General features: G+C 50.8%; 1 pseudogene; it reads left to right on the top strand.

The window, feature by feature from the left end:
- Nucleotides 1-3,049: 3,049 nt before the first annotated feature.
- LOC146180095 (uncharacterized) lies at nt 3,050-4,232 on the top strand (annotated as a pseudogene).
- Nucleotides 4,233-6,737: the final 2,505 nt, after the last annotated feature.

The raw sequence follows: 6,737 nt of genomic DNA, 5'->3' as shown, positions 1-6,737 counted from the left end.
GTTGTTCCAAAGAGAGTCTGCGATCAATTAACGCACTGTCCACCCATTTCCTGAATACATGCACCCCCTTCATAACCAGGGGAAGCGAGAGGCGAGAGCACCTGCCCTACACCGGGCACATGTGAATAAACCCGATACATTTTACGTGAACGCCGCAGAATATCCACAACCTTCAGCCTATACAATATTCGCGGTATCCAACCGCTTCGAACACATCATATCTGGCTGTATGATTGTCCGAACGTCCTTAGGAACGGAGGAATCTACTATAGTCATCGCGATAGTCTCTTCCACTGCCACCCTTATCCTTTCTCAGTGATTGAAAACAAATGTCGCCCGAGGCCAGCTACATACTGCCTCTCACAAAATCCAAACTACCAACTTTCAACCACCCCGACCACCAGAATGTCTCTGGTACCAGCTCATTCGGGCGACCTAATCATGAAGCAGCCAATTCTGCTGCTCGAGCACGCATATACCGAGCATACAGTACCCCGAGATCGGCTGACCACATCAAACGACATTACACTACACTACCGCTCTGAAAGGTTTCACTACCCTCCATCACACTTCTCCCTAACTAAGCCACAGAAGATAACATAGAGACACCTACAAGCCCGAGCCTTTCTCTCCCCAGCACTGTTAGCACTCTTCTTCCCCTCTCGTCACCAATCGAAATGTTCCCTTTTTTGGGTGGGGAGGGCTACATTCGGGCGTATTATGTTCTTAAGTCCAGAGTTTCAAACACCGGAAATGGGGCCTCACGGACAACGAGGGCTGGGAGATCGCAGTCTCCAGCTCAGAAGGACCTCAAAAAGGAGGCTGGTCAGCTGAGCTGAAGCGCTTGCTGTCAGGCACGGCTTGCCGGCCGCCACTTGTGATCAGGAGCCGACCAGCCCTTTTAACACAGCTCCACCAACTAAATTGTTCACCACCAACACCACCCACCCAAGCGTGTAAGCCACACTAAGCGGACTGGTGCTCAAATTGGAAAGTCACGTTCATGAATAGGAGTAATCAACATTTATTAGGCTCGAAATAACTTGGTGGTGCATGCAGGCACCAGACGGGATGGTTGCCTAGTTACGGGACCCATACGTTCCCAGCAGCTCCTGGCCCTTGTCCATCAGTGCGAGCTGAATCGATAGGGCAGGACTGGATAACAAGATCTCCCATCGCGCAAGGTATTGGGGATTGGCGGGAAGGGGAGGAGGGGGGGGGTCTTGAGTTTTGTGCATTCTGCGAAAACGTGTGGCAGGGTGCCCTTTTCTTTTTTTGCGGAAAGGAGAGAGCGCATATCGTGTTCCGCAGGGTACGTGCGGTTCATCAGTACGGGATGCGCAAGCGATCCCGCCTGCGCTCGACGCAGGATCGTCTGTTGTTGCTTGGTGAGTTTGGGGTGCGTTTCTGGCAGTTTGCACCTTTTCTGTCGGTACATCCCGGTAATCTCCGGTAAATCTGGTAACTGGATGCGGTGATTCTTCTGGCTCGTGATCGTTCTTCCGGCTCGGATTGACATTTCTCGGGCATGATAGTCTGCGATAGTTTGCCTGCTACCTGCGGGCGAGCCGGAACCAACACGAGCTCTACGGCTCTTCTCGGAGGCTTGCACTGGGATAGAAAGGCTCGGTCCGCGGAGGAGATTACCCGCATGCGGAAGCTTGTGTAGGCTGTACTTTAGTCAGTGACCACTGTGTCCACGCTCGGCTGGGCGAGTGCGAGGGCCACGGCCGCTTTTTCGGCAGCTGCGGTGTCTGTTGTCTTTATGGACGCGCTGACGATCAGCCTGTCTTTTGACGTAACCGCCACCGCTGCACGGTCATCGTGTTTTCGGAGTGAGGCGTCCACGTAGAGGTCCCTGGGGTTCTCTTCCTGCATCCGGGCTATGGCTTTCGCCCGCGCGATGAGCCTCTTGTCGTCCTTGCCCGGTGTCATGTTCCGGGGAAGGGGTTTGGTGTGAATGGTCTTCTTCCAGTCTTCCAGAAGGGCTTTCTTCATGAATACTGGCTCAATCTGTCATCCTGTCTTGCGTAGAATGGCTTGTCCTTGTTTCATGTGACTAAGCCGGATTCTCTGATTAGTGAGGAGGGCTTCAATGAGCTCCTCCACCGTGTTGTGGGCGCCCATGTCTAGCAGTATTTGCATGGACGAGCATATGGGCATGCCCAGTGCTTGCTTCGTTGCCTTACGAAACATCGTGTTTAGGGCGTCCCTATTCGCCTTCGTTAGCTGGAGATTGGGCGCGGAGTGGGTAACGCGTGACACGACGAACGCACGTATCAGGAGCTTGGCATCGTCCTATTTGAGGCCTCGGCTTCTGTTAGATACCCTTCTAATCATACTGAGTATCTGTTCGGTTATAGTCCTTCTCTTTATGACGGCGGCGTGTCCCTAATCTTGTCTTGGCTTGATGGTCGTTCCGTCGATGGTGACGATCACGTTCGATGGCAGCGCTTTCTGGATTTCCCCGGTTGGATCATAAGCAGGTACGATTTCTGGGGAGCACAGCTTAGTCCGCACGACTTTGCGTACTCGTGCACGGTCTTTACCTCCTTCTGCAACGCTTCCTCTATCCATGCCTCAGACCTGGCTTCTTTCGTCCACACCCTAATATCGTCGGCGTAGAACGCGTGGTCCACGCCTTCGATTTGCTTGAATAGATCGGGCAAGGGCAGGAGGGCCAGATTGAAGAGCTGGGGTGACAAGACCGAACACTGGGGTGCCCCTATCACCGAGCTCGACAGGGTCCGACTTCTCTTCCCCTATCCTGATGGTCGTTGTTCGGATTGATAAAAATCTTCGATGTAGCCGAATGTTTTTCGGCCACACATGGTCATATTCAGATTCTCCAATACACTCACTTAGGACACCTTATCAAATGCTCCCTTCAGGTCAAGGGTGAGTATCCCGCGCGGCGCGTGCCTCGTTGCCGGCTTGACGACCAGTTCGTGAAGTTGAATCATCATTCCATTCCATCGGCAACTGCGAGCTCTCCCAGGCTTCATTGATGTGCCCAGGAGGCCGCGGCCGCTTTACGTTCATGTCATTCGTGACCAGTCAAGTCCTCTACTCGACTCCATACCTCCGCCTGCGCAGGTATGATGAGAACGCCCTCGAAGTGATTCTCAGAAAGATGTGCAAGCTTGCCCTCGATCTCCCGATCAACACATCCAACCAGCGGCTTATGGGCCTGGGGATGATAACATATTCGCGGAGCTCCGGGAGGCGCACTTGACCAATAAATACACAAGGCTCTCAAAAACGCCATCAGGACGTGGCCTACTAGCCCGACTAGACATCAACCACCCAAAACTTATGGAAGAGCGCGTACGCATTCCTGAAATCTTGAGATACGCCCTGCACGTACGTCCTCTTCCGGCCAACATGACACGTGACGACCACAGTGGCAGGAGCCTTGCTCAGGCGGATGCAATGGCCAGTCGCTATGGGAACCAACACGGAATATTATACGTGGACGCCTCCGGCCCTCACCATGGGGGTGGCATACGGCCGTAGTCGTCCATCAAAAAATCACGATCACTGGCCTAATGTTCCGAGCTCAAGACATAACACATGCGGAAGAAGTTGCCATCGCGTTAGCCGCCGCAGACAAGGACTGGCGAGTCATCATCACCGAATCGAGAGGAGCCTGCAGAAATATTAAACCGGGATACATTCCTCTCTTTGCGCACCGCACCCTTCAAAACAGTGACTACCTCGGGGACCCCGCGTCTCGAACGATTGTATGGGCTCCAGCTCACATGGGCCTCGACGGCAATGAAATGACAGACGCCTTCGTCCGCGCGCTCACTCTCCGGCCAACGCCTTCAGACAGTTAAGATACAGATCCCGAACCCGATCTGGCTCTAACTTTTTGAAAAATTTCTGAATTATTTTATATCGGCCTTGCAATTTTTCCTAAGCCTTGTAAGGGCCTTACAAAGGGGGAGGAACGCACACTCCTCCACCTTTACACCAAAAGGCTGCTGCTTCCGGCAGTTTTGAAACACTTTAATGCTGCCTGTACAGAGAAATGCCCGCACTGTGCGGAGAAGTCTGCGCACATCTTCCACATGGTGCGGGCGGGCCAGTCGATCACGAACCTCGCCCCCACACCAAACCCCACCCGGGAGGACTGGGAGGCGGCCCTGCTCGGCTGCCCTGACCTGGCAAGCCAGTAGGCCCTGGTCCACCGAGCCCGAGCCGCGGCAGCCGCCAATGATCTCCTGTAATAGGCAGCCCATAAAGTGATTGCGTGAGGTAGCTCCGGCTACCTCCAGCTTCCTCCAAATAAAGTTTTTCACACACACACACACACACACACACACACACACACACACACACACACACACACACACACACACACACACACACACACACACACACACACACACACACACACACACATCGAGTAGTTTGTATGCTATAGCATCCCTACCGGGTGCACTTTTCATGTTACTTTCATGGAAACAGCCGGTCCGACTCTTCGTTGTCGGGTTCTTCGTACCTCTCGGGCACCGGGCACTGCACCTCCCCTGTCTTTAGCTACTTCGCCTTCATGTCTTTCAGGAGCATGCGGCCGTCTCCCTTGTACATGTTCAATACTTTAGTAAGGTTGCGATTGGTCGCAGTTTTGCTACTCAGCAGGTCGATCAGATGCCTCAAGAGACACCACGTCTTCCACATCGAGAGCTCGCCGTGGAGGCTGTCGCAGGTCTTCAGCCCATTCTCCTTGTTATGCGCTTCGCCAGCTTTCTGTTCTGCCTCCGACGTTTCCATCGACGCGTTAGCGAGCGGCGGGACGCCCACATGTGGGTCAGTCTGGTGTCCACGTACGATGCCTGCGACGTCGTTGCGATTTCTTGGGTAAATTTTTGGAGCTCGTTTTTCTGGTCGCTCGCCCATTCGGTGTAGGTATCTTGTGTCTCAGCTTGTCCCGATTCTTCCTCGGACGCCTCTTCTTGTTCCTGGGTGAACTTTCTCACCTTGTCCCAATCCGTAATCAGCGCTGTCGCCAACACAGCTCGATATCGGGAACCTCGGATCGGGATGCCGATTACGCTGTGGTCAGACCCCAGGTCCACTTATTCGATACTTCGCAGGTAAACTTCCAACAGGCGCCTTTCCGACCGCGTTCTCTGTACATTGCGCAAATGATAAAATAGTGTGTAAAACATGAATACGTTAGATACGGTAAGCGAAGCTGCTTTACAAAGCGTGATAAAGTAGCGCTAATGCGATGTTGACTCATCCACCAGCATGAATCGAGCTCTGTCGATCGTTTCTCTTTTTGTACGGCTACAGTAAAATTTTAAAAGAGGGCAACATTTTTAAATTTGAAACATTTGCCATTAACATTTCAAATTTAAAAGCAACATGCTTTTAGTTGTGAGATAATTTCCGTGCCTTCCGCGCCTTCCACCGCTATAGCCGTAGCCGTCTTTCTGTGGAAAGTGGTGCGATGACCACTAGCCAGCAATAGTAATTCGAGGAAAACTTCAACGCAGATTTATTACAGATACGCTGCATGTCTTGATATGAAATTGAACAGCTATACCATTGCTGGCGGCATCTGCTTTTTGTATCTGCCTCGTCCTCTCTACAGGGAACGCCCGGCACTATAAGCAAGGTCAATACATCTAAAATCAAATTCTTACCTCCTCGTACGCTCTATATCTGCGCTGTCTATAGGGCAAGAATTGATTTCAAATGTTTTTGATTTTGATCCATTACTGAGGGCGGACACAGAAAACCAGCGTGAAAAGGCGCTAGCTCGGCTAATACTTATTCGTCACCTGTCGAGGTCGAGCGAAACTGAGAGGGCTGAAAGTAGTCCTAAATGAGTAAAGGTAGTGCTTTGTATCTGACCTGGTCTCTTGGACACTGCGACTGTGAACAGTTCCCTGCTGTCCGAAGTTGCAGAGCATTTTTATAGTGGCTAGAATATACTCTAGACACAGTGCCATTATTCATATGAGCGCTAGTTTGAAGGTTAGGAAGGAGAGCGCTTGCTCAGTATTGAGGGTCGCGTGCGGCTAGAGAACATTGGGGTAGCTTTGCTGTGAGCTCTCTGGCCAATCAACAAAAATGCCGCTAAAATGTAAGTCAGCAAATCAGTGCCCGACACTTCAGTTCATCACGCCATTTACGTACGTCGACAAATTCGTCTTATTATTCGTCGGTATAGGAATTATTCAGGACAGTAGTTTTAGGCAGCTGTCTCAAAGTTGAACTGATTTCTAAAGTTTGTTTTACCTCAATTAAGAAGTGGGAAAGACATTTACACCGTCAATTCCATGCACTATAACGCTTGCATTCTCAGAAAGCTTTCATTATTCAGAAATATACGATTAGAAACAAGCGCAGTATATCACATGCAGCAGCTTACAACCTAATAATGTTCTTACGCTTGAGGTCATACGCAAATATACTACCTTTGAATATAACAGAAGTGAATCTTCGGCCGTTATGACGAGTAACATTGAGAAATCTGAATAGAAATTTCGCTTTTAGAGACAATCGCAGGTTCCAGTCAATGCTGGAGTCAATAGCGTTTCATTTGTTGTTAATCGTATTTCCTGTTTCGGTCATTTGTCGCTGCTCATGTGAATGTCTAATGTGAACGTCTATTGTCTAATGAAACTTTTTTTAAACACAGTCAATAGCGTCAGTAAAATGTGGGGAGTGCGCATTCACATTTTATGCGGCGCGAGTGGCTACCTTGTCGCTCCGCATGG

Source organism: Amblyomma maculatum, chromosome 9 (genome assembly GCF_055883805.1).
Source record: "Amblyomma maculatum isolate TAMU_Amacu chromosome 9, ASM5588380v1, whole genome shotgun sequence".
In the NCBI taxonomy this organism is placed as follows: domain Eukaryota; kingdom Metazoa; phylum Arthropoda; class Arachnida; order Ixodida; family Ixodidae; genus Amblyomma; species Amblyomma maculatum.
The sequence above is the reverse complement of the archived record's forward strand: the minus strand, read 5'-3'. Positions and strand labels throughout refer to the sequence as shown.